General features: G+C 40.7%; 1 long non-coding RNA gene across 7 annotated transcripts in view; it reads right to left on the minus strand.

Moving 5' to 3' along the window:
• The window catches only part of LOC114622592, a 64,421-nt gene that overhangs the window by 18,899 nt on the left and 20,415 nt on the right, over positions 1-25,107 (minus strand). For 3 of the 7 annotated variants that reach the window (XR_003711640.1, XR_003711641.1, XR_003711639.1), the window contains exons 1-3: positions 16,236-16,384; positions 12,715-12,857; positions 3,629-3,746 (exon numbers count right to left, since the gene is read on the minus strand). This is a non-coding gene — a long non-coding RNA (uncharacterized LOC114622592). Of the gene's footprint in view, positions 1-3,628; positions 3,747-12,714; positions 12,858-16,235; positions 16,385-25,107 lie in introns of those variants that run through there. The other 4 variants (XR_003711638.1, XR_003711643.1, XR_003711642.1 and 1 more) reach the window with 2 other exon arrangements.

A 25,107-nucleotide genomic window follows, 5' to 3' on the forward strand; every position in this document is an offset into this window, starting at 1 on the left:
TATAGAGCTCTCAGTTTGACATCTGCCACTATTCTATAAAGGCCACTAAAATGCCATGGGAACCAATGTACATCAAACTCAATCCCAGTGCCCCTTGTGAGAAACATGACTTCTCACCAAGACCAAACCCAGTACAGCTGAATGCCACTGAAAACAGCAGTGGCTGTCAAAAGAAGACCATAATCCCAGACAGCTATATTCTGACACTGAGAAGTGTCCCACACAGTACTCTGTGTAGCAGTACTTTCTGCGATTATCTACCATTTGCCAATTACTGAATCTGCAACAAATTAAGGCTTTGCAAAGTTGTGGAAGAAAGTAGCCAAGAAGAAGCATGGGAAGGCGTTTTTGTCAACAGCACATTCTTAATGGGTGCTGAACGTGAATAGTTAGTAACTGGGTTATATGTAAGTTTTTTATGGAGAAGAATGTTGGGCTAATCATTTTATTGAACTGCCTGTTTGGAGGTATATCAAATCGCCTTACCACTACCACCCCTCCCCTTTATATTTTAGCCATTTCTGGGAGAATTTCTCTCAGAAAAAAAATGTATTTCACTTCTAGAATAAATAACTGAAGATCTACTAAATTTGTTTATGGGCCTAACATAGGAGACTCACTGTACTAGAGACTGTGAAACACATTTCCTTCAGAGATGTCTAGTTAAAAACAGCAAATAGAAGACCTGAAGAGAGTCCAGTTTCCCCAGAAGTCTTAATTACTAAATCAGTATAATTATATGATCAATTAAATTGACTGTGGACCAGCTTAAGTGGTTCAAAACCCTCATTGATTCTTTAGTTTAAGTAGAATTGCATATGAAGCAACATGGCCTTTTCCAAGTATTTAATACTGTCTAGCTCTATTAATCAACTTCCCCTGTGATTAAACATCTTAAACACAAATACAATTTTGTATATAAAACATTAATTTTTTTGAAACCCTCAAGCTTATTTTAAAATTTGTCCAAAGTCATTTCCAGCTCTGATACCTGGTCCCCCTTAAAACTTCATTTCTTGCTCTGTACCATTACCTCAATCACAGATCTGCTAACTGGTCCTTCTTTGCCTCTTTGAGCTCATCTCTTGGTACTGTTGAGCCTGAGATCACACTAGCTCCTGCTGCCAAAATACTAAACACATAACTGCCTGGGGGCCTTGGTACCTGCCTTTCATGCCTAGAGAGATCTCATCTTCAGATATGGTCCATCACATATCGTCACAGAATTCTGGTTTCTGCTAAATGGCCCGAGACCAAAAAGGTGTGTTTCTATAAAAAAGCTTAGTCTACCATTTTACACCTCTAACTCTCCCAGATTACCTTGTTTTCTTTTCTTCACATAGTCATTGATCCATTGTATGTGTTCCATTCTAGATGATACACATTGGACATCTATCTCATGCTTTATACAGAAAAAAAGTATTATGGGAAAATAGAGAAAACAAGGAAGACACCTTCTTCCCCAATGCATTTTAAGTCTTGCCAAAGAGAAAACATTTACATGAGTGAATTATTTCAAAGCAAGATAATAGTTGATGAACTTGCTGACTGTAATTCAGATGACAGTAGAAGGTTCTAAACTTCCAATGAGCACTAAATGTCATCTGCTGAGGGGTGAACTAAGTTATGGTCTGAAGATGCTACTGTGACATAGTCTTTGTTCTCTATGTTGTTTTGTCCCCCATACCAACAACAGGTGAACATTTATTCAGTGAATCAGCATCAGTGAGCATTTCTATGTGACAGATCAATTTTCTTCCCCCCAAATGCTTATTGGTTTTCGGGGTTCTTGTGAATGAATTGGTTTTGATGCCAGGTGATACACTGACTTCATGGCTTACAGCAAGATTAATGATGCAGAAGGTTCTCACTCGGTCCAGGTGGAGATGCTTTGCTATCTAGCCACCGAATTCCCAGGCAGAGCTGACTATACCACAGCCTTTGTCATGTTACTTTGATTTAGTAACAGATTTTCTCCTTACTATAATATCCATAAAAAGATCTTATCTCAGGCGGGGTGTGATGCCACATTCCATGCAGCCTCAGTACAGTAACTTAAAGGTAGGGAAGGAGGATCTGGAGTTCCAGGTCATCTTCAGCTAGTTAGCAACCTGAAAGCTTGCTTAGCCAACATGAAAATGTGGGACTCCAGCTCAGAAAAAAAAAAAAAAAGTTTTCTCTCTTGGTACAAGTTAAAGTCTTCCCAAGTCTTTCCAAGCAGTGATTTTTTTTTCCCGTGAGCACCTTGTATCTCAGTAATCCCATGTGTCTTCACAACAGAGTATCCACCCCAAGCAAGGTTGGAAACTGACATGAAGCTAACTAATTTTGTATATGAACACAAACAGTTTGGGCTTTGTGCAAGACTCTGGCCAAAATGTAGGACAGTTCCTATGCTGTCAAACATGATTAGCCATCCAAAAGGGGAGGTTAATTACACAACTCTCCATACAGTGAGGAGAGAGAAGCAGTAGCGAGTTATGGGAAATGGGAGGAAGGCTGTTCTCTTGGCTCTGGGGAGTGTCGATGGTTGATACGGAAGATTACACTGGAACAAAGATTGCATTGCAGGCTTATGTCATTTGTGCTCCACTTGTAGAACATTATTATAGACTAGTGCTATTGTCTTGGTGGACAATGGAAGGGTTTATTTCAGCATTGTGTACAGAATGCCTGCATGATCTCTTTCTTCTCTCCCCCAGATGCAGGGAGATATTCAGCATCAAGTTTCTAAAAGAGCCAAGTCAAAAAGAAATGGAATGAGCATTTCCCTCCCCCAGCCCCACCTCACATGAGCTTTCCAAGACCAGTAATTCCTGTTGTTTGCAATGCAAGAGATCACTGCATTACAGTATAGCAATCCTGGCAACTCTACACAAACAAGGACGAATACTAGCATGGATCTCAAAGGTTCATGTAGCATGAAGTGCAAGCCTGATCCCGGTAATTCAAGAGAGTAAACCACATTAAATCTAAATTCTCCAAATAGTCTGCTTTTAGTTTAAAAAATCCCTTATTTTTCTTTCCCTTTCCTTGTTCTGATTCCACACCTACACATAAATACTCTGAAGTACTACATACCTAGAGAGACACACAGATATGAGCCATGACCTGTACACTCATGGTAATTGTTTTAATATAAGCAACAATTATCCAATCATCCACTGGGATCTATGTTCTGTAGCATTGTCATAACTCATAGTCACCTAAACTCTTGTATTCTAGCCAGCATCTTGTTCTCTTCCCAGCATTGAATCAGGGACTATCCTTATTAAATAGAAAGTCCCTTACAAGTAGCCAGTCAGAATTCACTCAACACAAAATTAAGAGTAGACAAGACTTTTTGTTTCTTAACTTGGACAAAAAGACAAAAATATCCCAGGTAACCCCTGACAATTCAATGTCACTGTCCTAAACTTCCTAAACTATTTGTACCAGCTTTGACAATTAAGGACCATGTTCATCTTCCTTCCATAATTAATTATTTCCAGTCAGCCTGTTCATTGTGTGTTTATCCTGACTAAACCACTTGACTGTGATATAACTGCCACCAAAGCTACACCAACCCACTTCTTTCTACAGAAAATTGGTGTGAGTAACTGCTTCATCAGATTCAATTCATCACTACCTGGACTTGACTGAGATGCAATCCAGTGGCAGAAGTCACACTTTTAGGGAACAAAACCAAGACAATCCTTTGGAGGGATGACAGGAAGTGGTACTGATTCAGTTCCATGAGACTTTGCCTAATGAACAATAAAAGTTTTCAAAAAAAAATCACATAAGATGTATTTTAAGAAAAAACATATCTAAAGATAAAATATTTTTTTAAGAGCGAAAACTGTTATCTATTGTGTTAGTTATTTTTCTACTGCTATGACAAAGCTCCATAACCAAGGTGACTTATAAAAGAACGAGTTTATTGGGGGCTCATGGTTTCAGAGGGTAAGTTCATCATCATCATGGCATGGAGCATGACAGCAGGCAAGTAGGCTAGCATGGCGCAGGAGATAGGAGATCACATCTTGGTCCACAAGCACAAGGCAGAGAGTGCTACCTGGGAATAGCATGGGCTCTTGAAACCTCAAAGCACACGTCCAGTAACACACCTCTTCCAGCACCTCATAATCCTTCTCACACAATCCACACTGGGATGAAGCACTCGAATATGTGAACCCATGCAGGTATCCTCATTCACTCCATGACATCTATCAGTAAGATAATTACCCAGAATATGAATAACACATGAAGCAAGCCATCAAAGACAACCGTCCTCCTTAGGTTTCTGTAAACTTGACACAAGCGGGGATCATCTAGGAAAAAGACACGATTGAGAAAATGCCTCCATCAGACTGGCCTATAGGCAAGACAAAGGGGGTCATTTTATTGCTTGATCCTTGATATTCAAGGTCCTGGCCTGCTGTGGATAGTTCACCACTAGGGTGGTTTTCTGTCACACAAGAAAACAATCTGAGCAAGCCAGCAAGCAGCATTCTTCCATGGTCTCTGCTTCAGTTCCTGTCTCCAAGTTCCTGCCTTCCATGGTCTCTGCTTCAGTTCCTGTCTCCAAGTTCCTGCCTTGACTTTTTGATGTGACTTCCCTTCATGATGGACGTGATCAGGAGATGTAAGCTAAGTAAAATCTTTCCTCCCCAGGTTGCTATTGGACTTGTTATTTTACCACAGCAATAGAAACTGTATGGCAACTTATTTTGGGGGGAGGGGGAACTCAAACACTATACTCACATAAATATTGTCTGCATGAATAATAAATATTCTCACCTGAGTCTGGTGACACAGTTCTGTCATCTCAGCTATTGGAGGCTGAGGCAGAAATATCACAAGTTCAAGACCTCCTTACGCTACAGAGTGACTTCAAGACCACCCTGGGCAACTCAGTGAGACCCTGTCTCAAAATAATAAAGAGTAAAATGATACCTAGGATATGTCAGTAATAAAGAGCTCAAGGCCCTAGGGTTAATTTCTACCAGCAGGAAAAATGTAAAACTTCTCAGGCTAACTCAACACTTTTGCAGGTCAAGACTGGTGATTCTTTCCCATCAGAGGATGTGTTGGTATTTCTGAAACCAGCTGGTCATTTGCATCACTAACCAAACAACTATGAACAAATCACATCACAAAGATGATTCAATCCACAAGACAGTGCATGTCTAGGTAATGAACTCCATTAAAGCTATGCAGAAGCTCAGACCAGGAACTATGAAACCCTGCCCAGAGACTATGTGCACAGTAGTCTCTGAGCATCTCGGCAAAGAAAAGCACGAAAGTTTATAAGTAAATGGTGATTTAAAAGTGGGAGACACTATCACACTTATCAGGAAGGTCTTGGATAATCTGATAAAGTAACATAGTCTCTATTTTTGAAATAGATATTTAGTTCTATTTTATAAATTTATTTTTATTTTAGTGTTAAGAAATAATAAATTCCTTTGTTTTTTTTTAATATCATGGGGGCATTCATTATTCATCACACAAATAAAAAGTAATTATTATACAACTAGATTACCATTAAACAGTTCAATTAAGGAAGTGGCCTAACTGGCCTACGTGTGTTGCCTTTGCTATCAAAAGTCCTAGTATTGAAAAGATTGACACTATTTCTTGTTTTTCAAATAAGAAATGGTAGAATGTGGGTTTTCTTCCTTTTTTATTGATTTAAACTTGTTCTTTGACTGACAAGTTCCTACATGTCTACAGTACAGTCTGGCTCCTTTCACTACTGACTTCAAAACCCCCTTTTCCTCTCAGGCAAGGTATTTTGGGTGTTTGTTTGTTTTTTGTTTTTGTTTTTGGTGACCTACTAACTTTTACTAGAGCCATTGATCTGACTACAGTTTGGAACCTTATGTGACCCAGAAATTCAACTAAAAATCCTTATCTTTATCCTGCAATTCCTCTTACCTTTTAAAATTTCCAAAGAACTATTAAAAAAGAAAAGAAAAATAGAGTAACCAAAACCCTGACCTTAAATCTCTTGCTAATCATTTGTGTGTTAGAGCCCCTATAGGATTAGAGAGCATGATTGTGTTTCCTTGGGAAAGGCAAGAGTAGAGCATGAACAACCAATCTCTGTAGAGACAGAAAAAGATGAGGCTAGAGAGGGGCAGGGAGCTGTGGAGAGCAGAGTACAGAAAATTATTTTGGAGAGAACAAGACAGCAATCTGAGCCTTTCTTCTTCCCAGTTTGGGTGATAGTATCCTTATTTCACTCCTACAATCAATGGATTCAAACCTACCTTAATCATCCTTATGAAGGCCATAGTGCTTCTGCCAGGAGGTGGTAGCTGCCACTTCCTAAGCAGAGCCAACTCCCTGAGAAAACTGCATAGCACACAGCAAGCGGAACTGCAGATACCAAGGGAGATGGTTCATAATGAGGAAGATGCACATTTTATAAGAAACAAAGACACAAAGGGTATTGGTAATTCAATCAGAAAATCAGAAGACCAGAAAGTGAGAGTGTATGGTTCTCCAGATTATAATTTCATTTTTTTTGTCATGAAAAACTTGATCTTTTTCTTGCATTTTCACCCTCAATCGTTTTGAGAAGGATTTCATGTTTATTTCATGTTCGATGATGTGTTTCAATGTTCATTGGTTTTGAAATACTGATTGAATTACAGCACAATATTGTTGTGTTTTATAAAAAGGTAGAGAAGAATAGGTATGTTTGAGGGAAGGTTCAGTAAGGTGTAGAGGAAGAGGGACCAGCCACAGGATGGTATATTATAGAACACAGTTTATTCAGGGCACCGGGAAGGGAGTCAAGAGAAAGGCAGAGTGGAGAGGGAGGGACTGTGGGACAGAGCCTAGACGAAACGCCAACAGATATTACATACATAGATAACCTAATACACTCACTGACAGTGGGCCCTGGGGTGAGAAACAGCAGCCACACAGCTGAAAAGCAGAGCTAGAAACTTATCTAAAAGGAAGGCAGTCTTTTGACACACGATAGAGATTGGTTCTAGCTGACCGGGAGACATGGGGATTGGGGCAGAAGTCCGCAGTGGGGTGGAGAAAATCGTTTTAACAGCTGAAGGCTTAAGGGAGGGAGTGTTGTTAGAATCTCTGCCATTAAAGAAGAGAATGAACGATCTACTTTTCAAGGCTATGTTATTGTTTACCTTGTAGCTTCACCTACATTGCCTTGTGCTGCTTTTCCTAAACTGATCTTCTCATCCCCCTCCTTCAAAGCAGAAGTACCTGGCAAGCTCAAGGCTGACCTGGTGCCCTAGTCGCTTTCATTGCTGTAATAAAACACCAAGACCGACTCAGGGAAGAAAGGATTTGTTTAGCTTATGTGTCCTGATCATAGTCTATGCCTGAGGGAAGTTGGGGCAGGAACTGAAACAGAGGCCAGGGAGGAACACTGCTTGCTGGCTTACTCTCGATGGCTTACTCAGCTTGTTATTTATGCAACCTAGGACCACTTACCCAGGGGTGGCACAGCCCACAGTGGGCTAGATCCTCTCAGATGGATCATGAAAATGCCCCTACAGACGCCTACAGGCCAGTCTGATGAATGCATTTTCTTAAATGAGGCTTCTTCTCAAGTAACCCTGTCTTGTATGAAGCTGACAAAAAAAAAACAAAACAAAAACAAAACAAAACTCCCTAGCTAGCACACCTAAGTTACAAAATGAGATCCTGTTCTAAAGTAAACAAACAAAACTCACATGTTAGTCTATTACACCTGAGTAAATACTCTCTGGCCCAGACCTAAGCTATAGCCTTGGTAATAAGCCCTGAGCCATTCTTTAGCCTGATGTGACTCCCTTTCCTGTGCACAAAACAGCAAACTTCAGGGGGTTCTAAGATTTACCTTCCTGAACTAACTCAACAAAAAAACCGAGCCCGGCATATGGCGTTCAGTGTAAAGGCCTGCAAATGCCATCACTTCTGGGCTGTGGTTTTCATCAGACAAGCAGAGGTTACATTTTAATGTGATCACATGCACATACCAGGGCCTGATTTTCCTAAATTGCTCTCCCTAAATGGAATTCCTTTACCAAAGCACAGACCCGTTTCCCCCTCAAGGGGCACACTATTGTAGTACTCCAATGAAACTCAATTCTGTCCACATTAACTCTGAGCCAAGGCTGTAATAAATCCACTTTAAACCCTTCCATTTACTTATTGTGAAATTATTTGATTCTATACTTTCTGTTTTAAAAGATCAGAATACGTGTAGCAGTGGGAGATAACCCCCTAGTCTTTTAACCTGTTTGTTCTTTCTTTTGGAGAACGACTAGTTCATTTTGATTAGATACGTGTTTATCATGATGTCATTGGCCGAGTAAGACACAAAGTGGATAGTTTTGCTGATAGTGCAAGACTGGGAAGAGGCTAACACTCACTTGTTCTCATCTGTCTTCTCCAACTCTTCCAACACTGTCAAAGAATGTCTGTTTTAGTTGGATTTTTGAGATGGGTGTTTTAAAAACTCTGAGTAAACTTAATTTTGGAATCTTTAAATTGCTGACAGTGAGCATTTCCCTGCACACAGCCTTTAGGAGAGCAGCCCAGGTTGTCATGGTGAAATGGGTCATCGCTGTCTGCCAGGCAGCCCATGGAACTGCAGACAGGCTGTTGGTACAGAGCTAGCCACACTGGCCAGCAGTTTGCGATCTATAGCTGAATCTAGGTCACTGGGATTCGTCGATGCTGCAGCTGTCCCCGTGGTACTTCCATCTCCTTCAGTGGCCACAGATGTCCCATGCACACTGGGTTCCCTTTGTAGCTGCAAACACTGCCATCTTAGACCCTCTCCTTCTGCATGGTAAGTATTACTCTTTGCATACAATGAAAGACTCTCAACCATTCAAGCTGGAAAACATTACGTGTGCTTGCCCAACTCCCATGTGTGTCTCAGTGTGTGTTTGTCTGTATGTGCATTTATGTACACAAAACTTGACAGAAATATCATACTGGAGCCTGCATTTCTCCTATTTAAATGCATATTCGAGCAGAATGAGCTAAATATTAAAATCACATTCCTCTGGTAATGTAAACATTAGCCAGCAGCACAGCTTGGCAGCTCATAAAAATGAAGAGTGCTCAGGCTTTCCCCCATCCACAGCACGTGCGCCTTTCTCCCTAGGTACATAGTTTCACCGTGTCTGTGGCGTGTCTCAAATGGTAGGGACGTGGTGGTACAGCACGTGGTGAAAGACCAGAGCAGAGAGGCCTCAGCATCTTGTCCCACTCAGCTGCTGCTCACTGTGCTCTCCTGCAGCGCTGTAAATGACGTGTCTGTCTGTGCCCATTTATGCGCCATGGCCTTACTTATGTTTTGATTTTGGCTTTTTGAGACAGGGTCTCTCTGTGTAGTCCTGATTGTCCTGCTATGTAGACCAGGCTAACCTCAAACTCACAGAAATCTTCTTTTCTATGCCTCTCAGGTACTGAGACTAAAGGCATGAACCACCATGCTTGGCTACCATGGGTTTTCAAATAAAGCAGTGGAAATGACCTTTTTTTTTTTCTGTTGTTTTAAAGCAGTGTCAGGAGTGGTGGTGCATGTCTATCATTCCAGCACTCTAGAAGCTAAGGCAGGAAGACTGTACATTCAAGTTAGCCTGCACTCTCTTGTAAGACCCTGTGGTGGTTAGACTGAGAATGGCCCCCATATGCTCATGAACTTAAATGTTTGCTTCCCGGTTGGTAGTCTGTTTGGTAAGAATTAAGAGGTGTGGCCTTGTTGGAAGAAGTGTGTCACTGGAGGTGGGCTCACTTCAGTTTCTCCCCTCCCTCTCTCTCTCATCACTGTCTCTCTCTCATCACTGCCTCTCTCTCTCTCTCTCTCTCTCTCTCTCTCTCTCTCTCTCTCTCTCCATCTTGTGGATCAGATGTAAATGCTCTGATACTGCTCCCGTGCACGCCTGCCTACCTGCCTGCCTGCCTACCATGACAATCACAGTCTAACCCTCTAAGACTCTAAGAAAACACCCAATTAAATGCTTTCTTTTATAAGTTGCCTTAGTCATGTCTCTTCACAGCAATAGTTACCTCAAGACAAATTCTATCAGTCAGTAAATAAACAAATAAATGAATGAATAAGTACATGAACTGTATTTTGAAATAAGAAAATCTTCTTAAACACTGTTATTTCCATGATCCTTTTCTTCCCATTTGGGTTGGGTTTTCCATTTGAAGTAAGTCACTTACTACTGAGGAACAGTCTTCTCTTTTAATAGATTGCACCATTTGAGTTAAGATTTGCAGCTTCTCAGGCTAAAGACTGTACATACTCATATCCTAGCAAGTCACTAGCTACTTCCAGCCTAGCACTGTGAGTCTTTTCTTAATTTAGGTAGAGAGGGAAAAGCACAGCCTTCCATCTTTACAGATTCAGATTGTGACATAGGAAGATTTATTCCATAGGAAAGGTGAAGGGACTGGGGGTGGCCGAGTGAAAGAATTAACCTTGCTATGAAGACACAGCAAAAAGCAAAGATGATTACAGACTAAAAAAAAAAAAAAAATGAAGCCGATAGGCAGTGGAGTGAATTGCCTTCTCCAGACATGCACCCCATTACTAATGACTGCAATGGAAATTCAAACCCACATTTACTTTGTGAGGATGGTGCATTAGCACTTTCCTGCTCTGTCACTGGGTCTTCCCTGAGGCACTGGGTGATCAATGTCTCTGTTGCATCAGTTTCAGACATGGGCAATGAGTGTTGTGCACATGTGTGCATGAGAGGCTGTGAGTGTGTGTGTGTGTGTGTGTGTGTGTGTTTGTCTCTATGTTTCTGTCTCTCTCTGTCTCTCTGTCTCTGTGTGTATGTGTGTGTGTGTGTGTGTACATCTGTGTGTGATTAGTTCAGCAGCCAAAATCTCAAAGATGGTCACTGGTGTTTGGGTGTTCAATTGTGTATTAGGCACTCAGATTCTCCAGACCTCAGGCTCAGCTGCACAGATCAGGCAATCCTCCAGCTGTATGCCCTTTGTGTGCTCCTTCCAGAAAAGGGTATATATTCATATCTCCCATCACATCATTTCCTGTCAAGAAATATACCCTCTTCCTTACATGAATCCTTCCTTTCAATCAAAGTCCAAGTACTCACTTGCACTGGCAGTGCCCTCCGATTCCCGTTGCATGAATTTCTGTGCTTTCATATGGCACTACCTGTGTGCTGTCAGAAATTACCTTGAGTGATCTACCTGAGGATGCATCCTGTTCCATATCTAGAGACAAAGCTTCCTGAGGGCAGGACTTGTGTTATAGCATCCTCTTCAGCATCTACCATGGGTCTAGCACAGCTAAGCACTTTAGAAACAAGATTTGACTTCAGTACAGTCACTGAAGATAAATATGAAATCTATGCAAATGCCATAACTTGGAGAGTGTTTTCATCTGTCTTGCCCCTCGAAGGTGAGGAATATACAGTGGTCAAGGGTGATTATATGAAGAAAAAAAAAAAAACTCGAGCAAATGCAGAAGCCCCGGGAGTGAGTCCTGAATGTCCCATATTCCTTCTTCACATTTCATTTCAACATTCTCAAGTTCCTCATCTAGACAGTTTGCTCTGTGGAAAATGAAGAGATTAAGAGCTAGACACTTAGAAACTAAAGAACCTTTGGCATATTATATAATCTCTTTGAAGTTTAGTTTTCGTTTGCTAAGGGAAGATGATAACTCTTATCTCAGAATTCCTGCTGTACTCTCACAGGGCTGTAGCAGAGATGAGAAGAAATCATGTGTGTAAGTCCCTGGCAGGCACACAGTAGATATCTGCTTTATTTTTAATTTTTAGAAGATACAGTTTATTGCATGTACTTATTTGTTTCATTGGATGGAGCACCTGTCATGTTGCATGTGTGGAGGTCAGACACAATGGTCAAGAATTGACTTTCTTTTTCCTCCACCAATGTCTTGGAGATTGAACCCAGGCTAGCAATTTTGGCAACAGAAGTCCTTACCAAGCCATCTCAACAGCCCTACTTACCTATTTTATGTCACTGCTCCCCTTTCACATTTTCTTTGTACCAAATTAAAAAACAAAAACCATATTTGCATAGCTATTCAAAAAAGGTTCCAGGGACTATAGATGTGGGATATATCTGCAAGTGGGTGCCAGTGAAGGATGAGGACCTGAATTCAGATCCCCAACAAACACACATGACATACCCAGCACACCCAAAAACCACATATGAAGGAACATGCCTGTAACCCTAGCTCTAGACAGCCAGAGACAAGATATTTCTAGTGGTCCTCTAGCCAACTAGTTTTGCCCAATAAGCAAATTTCAGGTTTCCTGAGAAACCCTGTCTCAAAAAAAAAAAAAAAATAAGATGAAGGATGGCAGAGAAAAACATCTAATATCAAATCCTGACCTCTTCACACACACACACACACACACACACATATACAGTAATACACACTCTCTCTCACACATACATGTACACACACATGTACAAATACACACGCATGGGCAAACACACACACAAAGCTTCAGCCTTATTTGCAGTTAACATTTGGCTAAAAGTTTGCTGCTTCCAAGGGTCATTTAATCATCAGAAAAGTTGCATAAAGTAATCAAAGCAGGACTTGATAATATACCAATTTTAGAGGAGGAAAAACTTTCTTTAGGTCCCCTATAGGACAGTTTACACAAACAAACTTACTCAACTACTCAACTTAGCACAAAACTTATCCTAAAATCCAGAAAATCCAGATCTACCTACCTGTGTGTCTACGGTAAAAATCACACTCTGAATTGCATGCTCTGGACCACTCCTCCAAGTGATCGGCCTTTCTCCTCAGTCATCCAGGCTCGGCAGTCTTCTAGGATTACCCACTTGTGAACAGTATGGGACTATGGAATCACCTGCAGTTCCAGGAAGGAAGGCATGGTCAAAAGAGGAGGAAGCGCTGTGGACATGGCAGGACTTAATTCAAATGATTTCATGTCTGGATGCCTTGTTGTTTTTGCAAGAGATTCAGTTCAGCTGGGGGTGGGGGTAAGTGATAACTCATAAAGAGGGTAGTAATATAATGATCTGTATTTGTGAGTATATTCTATAATCTCAATATGACAATCATAATTTATCTTCTGAAGACAAACTTGAAAGTTGGTTTGTAGCCCTGAACTCTCAGCAATTTTCCTGTCTCCGTCTTTTGAATGTTGGAATTACAGGCATGCCATTATGTCTGGAAAAGTAAAATGTCAAAAGAATACATGTACAATGTTCTCAAAAGACCTAAAACCCTAAGTATGAATTTAATAAAAAGTCATCCAAAGCCTTTATATGTAAAACTATGGCATTGCTGAGAAATTTTTTGAGAAATGGAGTATAAATCACCCACCTGGCAGGACATTTTTAAAATAAGTGACAAGCTGATTCTAAGAAGTGTATAGAAACACAGGGAACTAGGAGAGGAACTCCTGTTTATAAAGACAATTTACAGAACTTGACTTAAAGCTTTCGATACTGTTAAAGCCATCAGGATGGGGGAATAGAGAGTTCAGAAATATGCTGTGTCATGTGGTAGGCAAAGATTTATTAAATGAAGGCAGGAAAAAATTAAAGATAGTATTAAAAAATTAAATCCTTTCACTAGATTAAAGCATGATGAAGTATATCTAGAATATGCAAATTACTTTTCAAATCAATACAGTAAACAATGTAACATATTAAAGGGGAAAGGACTTTTATTGACTTCTGTTTTGTTTTTAGCTTGTCTGGTTTTGGAGACTAGGTCTAGTCTTATAGCTTAGGATTGGAACTTGACATCCCCTTTTGCTGGCACATGACCTGCAGTTAATTCAATATACTTTTCAGAATATACAGTAATCCAAAAGTTCAACATTTGATGTTTGGAAACTGTAAGTTAAAATTATGCTATGATATTATTTTGTACCCACTACACTGGCTGAGATTTAGAAGCTGGCTGAATTAAATATACCATACTTAATGTATAAATGTGAAGACAGTCCTCATGAACTGCCTTTAAGGACACAACATGGTTCAAATAGTTTAAAAAGCACGTTGGCGGTTTCTACAATGGTCAAGCACCCTTGATATACTACCCAGCTATTGACTTAAGAGGAAGCACTCATGTGCACAAAGAAGAGTTGCATATAGATGTGCATGGTCATTTGGTTTACAGTAGACCAAATTCAGAACCAACCCAACTTCCACCAACGAATGGATACACAAGTTGCATTTATTTATAAGACAATAGCTGCTCAATAGTGCAATGATGTACACTGGCACAAGGATGGACTGTATCCAGACTTCGAGTGAAGAGGCACAACATAATGACTACTTCACAGCAGAAATGTCTGTTATAATAATAAAAGTCAGTTTAGCAGTTTCTTCAACCAAGTAAGAGAAACTACACGTGCTTTCTCGAAAATTCTGAAGTGTTTAAGTATTCCATCCTTCAGCTCCACGGTGTTAAGAATGCATATATTTAAGATATATGAATGTTATTACATATAAATTATACTTTGGGAACATTTTCTTACTGAGCATGGTCATACTACCTAAAACATACTATTTCTGTTCTTTCATAAAAAACCCATAAAATGTGGAATCCCAGAGCTTAGAGGAATGGGGCAGGAAAACCATGCATTTAAGATCAAACTGAGCTTTGTAGCCAAAAATCCCTTCAAAAATATAAATAAATAGAATAACGACCCCCACCCCAAACATGAAATCCTTCATTTATAGCAAAGAGATTATTCTATACTGAGAACATTAGCATTGCTGGTCTTGCAAATGTTTCGACTAATGTGATCCTCAGACCACCAGTTTCAACACTGCTAAAACAGCAAATGGAGAAAGGGGATCATGGCTCCCAAGCTGAACCAGACAACAATCATGCCAACAAAAGTCTTCAGTAAATATTTTGTTATGTAAAATTGCAAACAATTCTAGATGTAGAGAACGTAGAGAACAAAGCATAGCACGTATCTACAGACCCTGTTGGCTTCCGCAGTCATTACACAGACAATCTGGATTATCTGTACCCCTCTATCTCTCTGCAATCCCCAACTGTATTATTCTCAGCATTCCAAGTTCCATATTGCTTCTTCTATAAGTATAAATACTCTGGAGCTATGAATCCTTGACTGGAGCCATGTTCCCATCCTCTACCTGAAATGTTTGTTCCCTGCTCTGTTTGCACATGACCCCCTCTGGCCTTCCAGAAGATACCTGGACAGGAAGAACTCAACTGTGTTTCAATCTGAAACACAGTTTCAGCCTTTCTCCTCAGTCCAAATAGTTTTCCTCTCTGGTAATCTAGACCCAGTCTATCACATCATTTCCCATAATTTGTAATTAATTATCACATACTTCTGTCTGTTTTTCCAACTACATTCTACATACTACTTGTGTTAGTACTAGCCCACACCAATACGGGGGTTAGTAAGTACTTATTCCTATGAATTATCTAAACAGATTACCAGCTACAACTCTTCAAACTCCAGCAATGACATTTATCCATACTTGGTGATACTCTGGGTAATTACTGAAAATAAGTTGATATCATTCATTCAGAATGTCCTAAAAATTTCCCCATAGGAACCATCCAATAGATGTCCTTTTGTAAGGGCCACTGAGTATTCCATATGGAAGAAACATAAGAAAAACTGCATTCTCAGGTCTGTAGCTTTTAGATGAAAGGCTCTTCAGATAACATTTTTGTCAAACAGAGAACAGATCAAAAAACATCTAATGTTACAGAATTTATGAAATATAAACAGCCATGTCCTGAGATCTTTGTCTAGAAAAATATCAAGTAACTTGAGTCAGAGTTTAATCTCCTGTAATATCAGACAAAACAATTCTCTTTTACACTGTGCATATGTAGTACATCCTGTAAACTATTTATTCAACAGATATGTATTTCATACCTATGATATACCCTGACCCCTTCTAGATAATTGCAGATATAAAGAGGAACATAGCAACAAAGCTTACAGTCTTATCAAGTGTCAGCTTACAATAGTGCACCCTCCTGATTTAATTACGAGATCATGGCAACATAGAAGAAAATGGTGTTTTTAAAAAATCATTTCTCAATAAAAGCAGGATACACATTTCTTTGTTTAGCATGTAATACGAAGGTTGCAACATGGTCAATTACCTTCGTCATCTTCTAAACCATCAAAAGTTAGCCCTCTCAGAACACAAAGTTTCTATCAGCCAGATTGTGAGAACAGTTGACCCTAGGAATTTCCCTTCTATTTACTCACCAACGTGGAATGTGACTGCAGGATCCCAGGCCTTAATAACAACTGTAGGATGACAGGAGAGATAGAACAAGAAACTCGATGGAATCCAGAGCATTCAGCATACCTAGTACCCCTCTGAGTTTTATATGACCCAGAGACACAAAGATTCAACCAAGTCTTATTTAAAAAGAGGAAGAAGAAGAAGAAGAAGAAGAAGAAGAAGAAGAGGAGGAGGAGGAGGAGGAGGAGGAGGAGGAGGAGGAGGAGGAAGGAAAACGCACCCCCACCCCACTTTCTCCAAGGAGCTACACAAATCGTTCCATCTTCTTGTCTCATAGCTCATTTACTTTTGCCAGTGTCCTAAGGTGCATTTGAGGCATTAGCATGGCATACTGATACTTTCTCAGATGTTGCATATAGAGTCAGGGACAAGTTCAAAGGTATGAAGGGAAGAGGAAAGAAGTAGGCCTAGGCCTCGAAAGGAAAGTCTAGAAGTGGAGAGGCTGCAACAGTTTCTCTGTATCCTCACCATGTCACCATGCACCACATCCAAGAGAGAATTCCTCACTTCCTGATAACATTCTTTCCAGTCTGAATATTCATTTGGCTTTTTCCTGGTATCTCTGGGCCTCTGATGAGATTTGTCGCATCACCTGGAGACTAAGGATGCACAAATATCTATCTCAGAGGACAATATAAAGAAAGAGTTCAACTCTGGCCCAATGAGACTGGGATGTCTTCAACAGTCAGAAATTGACACTATACTAATCTTATTTTCTCCCTTCTCGAAAAGAAAGTAGCATGCACTGCATTTAAAAAATTGTAAAGTAATGCAGATTTCTTATTTTAACATCGCAGATCTCAGTTGCCAAGTAACAAACCCCACAAGTTCTCTGTGCTTTCGGTGAGCTTTCAACATTATTCTCTGACTTACTTCAGGGCAAGGAGGGACTTGTTGCTAAATATAATGCACGCTCTTCCTGCAAGAAGTTAGAGGCTTTCTCAGGAGAAGCCAGTGAGTGTAACAGTGATTGAAAACTTTCTCTAGCCTTTCCTCTGAGCTGTTGAATCTGTTACTAATTCAAGACAAATACTGATTGTTCCTGCTCAGAGTGAGCACTGATTTGAAGAGCCAGAGGCATTTTTCAAAAGACATGATTCTCCTGCTAAATTCAAGAAAGAATGTGGTAGAGAGCAAGACCAAAAGTCTATCTTAAGAGTAGCTTTCTAACACTCCTGATCCTGAAAAATTCTAGCACGCGGAACTAGATACCATGTACTGTCTCCTCATCTTCCTGTTGCACAGTGTCAGTGAAAATCTGTCTCTAGTTCCTCTAACCTCTTGTAGACCTGACTTCCTCTGTAAGCTCTTGGTACTTATCAATGTGTTTTGTCAGTTCCTGAACTGGATTATTGCCAGGGTCCAGGATTACTAAGGTCAGTTTCTAAACTAAATTACCAGGGTCCAGACAGGCAGAATCCACTTCTTATATACCCTCCTTGGATGGTGTTCAATGCATAGATTACAAATAAATGTTAGCTGAATAGATTGTCCATGTATGTCTGAGACAAGAGACAAAAAATAATACCTGCCTCAATTTTCTTTGTTAAATCCCAAACAACATACATAAACACACACACACACACACACAAACACACTTCTTTTATGGACATTACATAGAAAGCCTGTGTAACTCCATTAATTCCTAATTTTCCTTGACTTGTCCTGACTCCTCACAGTAAATATATTTAAAAATGGGTCTATGCTTAGTTTCACACTGGTTGTCTTGGATATTACCATTCCACAGAACCATTACTCTCTGGTGTTTTCTCCATATCTATTTTCTTACAGTCTCCACCACTTCTAGCCTATGGGCTACATCATGGTTGCTGGCACTCTTCTCCATGTACCCAGATATTTCTTTAACCTGAGGCAAGATCACTCATCACCATCAGTATCTTGGTAGCTACCAATTTTCAATATTCATATTTACTATCTGTGGTATTTAATGAGAAGATCTCCCATGTGCTCATCCTTTTGAATGCTTAGTCACTGTGGAGTGGAGCTGTTTGGGAAGCATTAGGAGGTGTGGCCTTGTTGAAATAGGTATATCATTGGGAGTGGCCTTTGAAGTTTCAAAAGTCCATACTATGTCTGCTTCTGTCCATGATGACCATGGACTAACCCTCTAAAACTGTAAGCAAGCCCCTTGATTAAATGCTTTATGAATTGGTTTAAATCTAGTGCTCACAGCAATTGAACAATAACTAAGATACTATCTCTTCTGAGTGTTAAATTCCATACTGTCTACTGAGCATCTTCATGTGATACTTCATAGCCATCTCACATCATGACCCAAGCCAAAGTCATCATTTCCTCTCTTCCTCCTGTTCTGGTTTCTAAAGCCAGTCTCCAAATCTTACCCTTAACTTTGCTACTCACAAATCAATGAGATCTCTTCTGTATCTCTTTGTCTCTGTGTTTATTAGGCTAATACAAACACCAGTACCTCAGCACATCACTGACTTCCTATTCTCTCTGATATCTCTACAGATGGCTGATTTCACACCTTCAGCCAAACCCAGAAACACGAACTGCTAACTCATATCCAATCCTATTTATGTTTATCTTGGGCTTAAAAGTTCAGATTCTAGCAACATAGTATCGTCAAACAAGTATGAAATTCAAATCAGAAAAGCAAAATTGAACTCCAAGCTTGTTAATCAACTTATACGTATGAACTTGAATATGTGGTTCATTATGGTGAAGGTACGAGGCATGCCATCAAAGAGGCTTTTTTGATAGTTGATAGGCTTACGGGCACAATTGAGTCATGAACCTTCTAACTCATCAATGGACTTATCTATTGAAGGTGTTACATTTCAATAGCATTATTGGGAGATGGTGAAAACTAGGTATGTGGTCTACTTGAGAATGTTTACTGCTGGATGGCTGAACTGGAAGAATCTTCTTGTCTCTGGCTCCTTATGTTGTATGATACTATTACTTGGAGACCTGAACAATTGTCTATTCACTCCAGATAAATAATGTAAAGATCAAAGTAAGGATATCATCAGAGTTCTGATGAGTTTATTGAAGTACTTATAGGAGTATGGGCTAAGGGATTACTTACAGGAACAGAGATGACTCAATGACAGCTGCATCACCAAGTGCCTCCTCCAACATGAGTAACAGCTACTCCTTGAAGGCAGCTCAACGTATTGGATAGCTTTTCTTCTAGGATCAAATAGTCTAAGCCTCTTCTAAGCAGCTTAGCTGATCTGAGAATATCTCTCAATAGTCCTTAGTGCTTATATAAGTTTGAGGAGGGGGATATCTAGTGAATCTTGTCTATTTCATGAACTTCCTAAAGCTATTCAGCCATTTACTCCCTGAGTTTTTCCTTTAGAGTATGAGTCTTAAGAAACTTCCCTTCAAATAGAATATTTTCTTGGGGAGGAAGTGACATATAATCCTTTCCCTCTCAAACTCTCTCTGCTCTCTAACCATGAAATGAGTATCTTTGCTACCATGCCCTTTTACTGTGTGTGCTGGCTAATTTTATGTCAACTTGACACAGGTTAGAGTCACCTGAGAGGAGGGAACCCCAATTCAGAAAGTACCTCCACAAGATCTGACTCTAGAGCTTGTAGAACATTTTCTTAATTAGTAATTGAGATGAAAGGATCTAGCCCATTGTGAGTGGGGCCAGCCCTGAACATGGGGTCCTGGATTCTTTTAAAAAGCAGGCTGAGACAGCCATGACAGGCAAGCCAGTAAGCAGTACCCCTCCGTAGCCTCTACATCAGCTCCTGCCTCCTGGTCGTTACCCTGTTTGAGTTCCTGTCCTGACTTCCTTCGATGGTGAACAGTGATACAGAAGCATAAGGCAAATAAACCTTTACCTCTCCATGTTTGTTTTAGTCAGAGTGTTTCACTGAAGCAGTAGAAACCCTGACTAAGATACTGTGACAAACCATAGAAGTTTAAGGTATGAGTCAAGAGTCTGTGTTCTGGGGAGTAGCCTACACTGTTCAAGAAACCATCAGAGGAGGCAAGTCTTACTGAACTTTAAAGGATGTCACTTGCAGCCATGCCAAACATCTGGCTATTTGATGAGACATCCTCAATCTGGTCCAAAGCAAAATAGGACACTTTCTGAGTGCTCAGCAAAATGCTTGTGGTCAAGTATGACCGTACATCTATGATTATACTTCCCCCAAACTGAAAGTTGTGCTGTTATTGGTGTTAATTACAAGCACCATGTTTGTATGGTACACACAAGCAAACACTCCCTTCCGATTATTGTTGTTCACACTTTCTGAGTCAGCCAAAAGACACCCACCAATAAAGACAGCAGATGTTGCACTATTAGGCCAAATAACAAGGACTTCCCTGAGTGGATGATCTTTTCTGATCTACTTGTGATCTCTGTCATGGATGTAGAAAGCTAACAGTAGCATGGCAAAGAGGCAGTGCTGATGGCTGCCTATGGAAGCAGAGACTGCTGCGTAGTGGATATGGATGAAGAATTCAGTGTGGTCTTCTGCAGAAACTGAGTAGAGCAGGGACAGCCGGATGCAGGAGTGGGTAGGGAGAGAGAAGTTAAGAGAAGGTGGAACCCACAATCTTGTTAAGTGAAATATGAGAGACTGTGGGCCCTGGAAGATGGAGGATTTTAGGGAGCTGCCAATTCCCAAAGGCCTAGAATTCTAGTAGCCAAGGGCCAAGGTCTATAACTTCAGCTGCTGTTAGGAGCTCAAGGTCCCTGTACTCAGTTTCAGCACTAGCCATCACCAGTGCAGACCAATGCTAGCTGTAGTTACAGATGAGCAGTGGAAGCATGGGCCAGGGATAGCTGTGTGTGCAACCACTGATAGTTAAGGCCCAGAGCAGCAAGCCTCTGACCTAGGTTGCTACAACTTTAAGTTATAGCTTGGACAACTTAGAACCAAGCTTTTTGTTCTCAGGCCCCAGATTCTAGGATGGCTTGAAAGTGCCAACATTGAGGAAGCCACCTTTTGCCTACTCAAGGTTTCCATTCTGAAATATTGTCATACAAACAAGTACATTAGACAGTTGGTTGGCAACAAAAGCAGTGATAATGGAAGCACAAGCTGTATTCATGGCCAGAACCTTGACCTCATTGTACACCAGAAGCACATGGTCAGACTCTCCACCTCAGGCCACATCAGAAGCACACACACCTATACCCTCAGCCTCACCTCACACTAGGAGCATGCACACAAACAAACACACACATGAACATATACACAGACATATACATACACACACATATGCACACACACACAGGCACACACAGTCAGCCTTTTCACTCCACACCAGGAGCACACACACCCAAATCCTTAGCCTCACTCCACACCAGAAACACACACACACCTAAGCCCTCAACTTGCCCCACTCTAGAACACACACACACCTAGACCCTTACTCTTTCACTTCACACCAGGAGCACCACAGCCAGACCATCTGCCTTCTTTCCATAACAGTAGCACACATGACCAGACCCTGGGCCACCTGGATGTACTCACACAAGACAGTTGAGATGGGTCTTTCATTTCCATTACATGTGATTTGAATAAAATAATGTGTGGGATGAACTTAGATTCTTCCTAATGTATTAGCAACATTTTATAAAATATAGTTCAGAGTATGAATAGAGATACACACCTATAATCAAAGTATTCAGGATCCAGAAGCAGGAGAATCATGAGTTCAAGGCCAGCATCGGCAATATAGTGAAACGTTGCTTAAAAAAAGAAAAAGTCTAAATATCCATTGCTGCCATCCTGAGTTCAGGTAGCTGTTGGACTCAGGGGTTGTGGTGGTTTGAATAGGTATGGTCCCCGTAGACCTATGCTTCTAAATGTTTGGCCATAGGGAGTAGCACTATTAGGGGCTGTAGTCTAGTTGGAGCAGGTGTGGGCTTGTTGGAGGAATTATGTCACTGTGGGGATAGACTTTTAGGTTTCCTATGCTCAAGCTCTGCCCAGTGTGGAATCAGAGTCTGCTCCTGGATGCCTTAGGATAAAGATGTAGAACCATCAGCTCCTCTAGAATCATGTCTGCCAACAGGCTGCCATGCTTCCTGCCATGATAATAATGGACTGAATCTCTGAAACTGTAAGCCAGACCCAATTAAATGTTTTCCTTTATTAGAGTTACCTTGATCACAGTCTCTCTTCACAGCAATAAAACCCTAAGACAAAGGGCATCTGAGTTCTAAGCCTGAAACTTACTTCCCAGGAGAATGACTCATTCTCAAGAAAACTGGCAGCTGGATGACTTCCTAAGTAAGGCCATAGGGGACCCAGATCTCAGCATCAAACCCCCAGAGCCAGGAGTTATCTCCAGACTTAAACTATCTTCTCAAAACATTCATCCACCACACTGTCATCAATTCTCTGGAAGATCAGCTACTGTCCAGAAGACGTTGCAAAATAGCAAGAGGCCCAGATGAAGCCTCCAAGTGTCTGAAGCTCCTATAACAAAGCACTTTGTACCAAAGTTTTCTGTACCAGTGGACCCAGTACCAGCTACCCCTTGGTCCCTTGTCTTTTGTCCCTTCCCCTAAAAACCTACAAGGACAGTTATGGCCCCTCCAATATTCAGGGATGGCCATTCTGACATGTGTACATACTTTCTGTCCCTCAAAAAGTTATTCGGCCAGCTGGCATCTTGTCCTGTGCACTAACTGAAGGTCTCCACCAGGCAGCCAAGTCTGTGCCATGGCCATCTAGTCAGTCACAGCACAAGGCAAAAGTTATAATACACTACCACACCATGTATGCATGTAGAGGCCAGAGGTCAGCTTTGAATGTCATACGTCATTCCTCAGGCCCCATCCAGCTTGTGTTTTGTGAGACATGGTCTCCCAGTGACGTGTTGCTTGCTGATTAAGTTACAGTGACTGGAGAGCGAGCAATTCCCAGAAATTCGCCTGTCTCTGCCTTCCCTAGGCAGGAATTACAAATGTGAGCCACCACTCCTGGCTTTTGCACAGAGATGTTGGGGACTGAAATCAAGTTCACACTGACATAGCCTGCACTTCTCTGGCCATGCTGTCTCTTTATCCCTGAGACTAAATAATCTTCAGCCAGCTCCCTCTGGTGTATGTTTGCTAATATTTTCTTAAGCTGAAGCGGTAGCCACCATCAGATAAGATGTCTTCCATTAGACTCTCTTGGCCTCTCACCGAAGCCCTTCCTTCATCTAGCGAGCTGGAAAAAAAAATCCTTCCAGACTTTTCAGGGACCTCTGGGTACAGTTCATGGATTAGAGATTCCACATAGTCTTTCTTCTGTCCAAGAAAAGGTCACTGAGGGCTGCATTCCAGAGCAGGTAGTACTCTTGTAAAGGGTTAACATCTAATTCACATTTTTCTGAGTTGCTTTTAGTAGCAAGCTGAAAAGTTCTTTCATGTATGCCAAATTACACTGGAAAGTGTAGAGTCTGTGAATTTGGAAATTTGCTGTCAACACTTTGCTACAAGTAGATATTAATTGATTTAAATCACCATGGAATGCTGACAGAAATGCAGTAGACGCCAAAGGCTTTCTGACTGAGAAGGGTAAGTACAATGGAATAAATGGATAGCATTTTCCATTTCTTTACTAATGTTGTTACATATACACTTAACTTGGGAGTACTTGGACTTTCACTTTCATTTATAATTAGCTAGCATGTATTCATTTGCATAGCCCTCTGTGAGTGGTTTTTAAGCTGTTTCAAATCAAAGAATTGAGTATTCAAAATGAACTTATAGGTTAATGATGTTTTCCTCAGCTTTACCTATTTCACCAAAATACTCAGAGAATGTAGTACTTATAAGCATTGTTAGGGAAGAGGGGGGATGGGAGTGTCAAAATGTACTACATATTTCAAGGACATATGTTAATTCTCAAGTTATTTAAATTACTTCTCTATGTTATCAGTTTGGGATCATAGAGAAAATGTTTGTGGTATTTACCAGGGCCCTAGCTTTCCTTTGAGACAAGAGGATGTTTTATTGTGCCATGGTCTTGAAATTAAATTTACAACAGGTGTAACTTTAGTGAAGTGAAGTATGAGTGTCTTTCCAAACATACATATTTAATTGCTGATGTGATACTATCCCAGAATCCTTCTCACCTGTCACAGCTGCCATGGAAACACATGTTGATGTGGAGATACAACATGGAGCCATTCCAGGAAAGGATGCTATCTTTAAGAATCATAGTTATAACTATGAATGACCAAGAAAAGAACAGGGCTTGCCAAGTAAAGATAAGGAAGCAAGTCTGGATTCCCGGTACTCATGTAAAAGTCAGGCTTGGTTAAGTGTACTTGTACCCCCAGCAAAAGGAAGAACCCTGAGATTTCTGGGAAAGTCAGACTCTAGTCCCCATGCTTGTCAATATTTCGTTTTGAGCTCACTTTGTTCCTAGTGAAGGTTCAGCTACCTTATTCATGAAAGAACATTGGGAGGAAGAAAGGCAATGACAGATATAAAGCCCTTTGTAGTACCAGCACAGCATCACCAGAGTAATGCTGTTCATTCATTCATAAAGCACACCAAAGCTTTATTCTGCTCAGGTTCCCTCCTTGAAGTAGATGACACAAGGCCCCAAGGTTCCCATCATCAATTAGTTTACACTATAGAGCACTCTTTGAGCTGGAGTCTTTCAAACTATAGGAGCGTAACTCTGAAGTTCTGTAAACTCTGAAGTTGTGAGCAGAATTAGGCTGTATTCTATATTCTTCAGAGCAGTGCTCTACAAGCAGAAGGTCAACCCATTCAATAGACCAATAGGGGATGTGTAGTGGTCATTGTTGGGATTTTCTAGCCTACATTCCTCTTCTGGTAGAACACATTCTTTCTCTTGGAAAGGT

Source organism: Grammomys surdaster, unplaced genomic scaffold, assembly GCF_004785775.1.
Source record: "Grammomys surdaster isolate TR1022 unplaced genomic scaffold, NIH_TR_1.0 190, whole genome shotgun sequence".
Lineage (NCBI taxonomy): Eukaryota > Metazoa > Chordata > Mammalia > Rodentia > Muridae > Grammomys > Grammomys surdaster.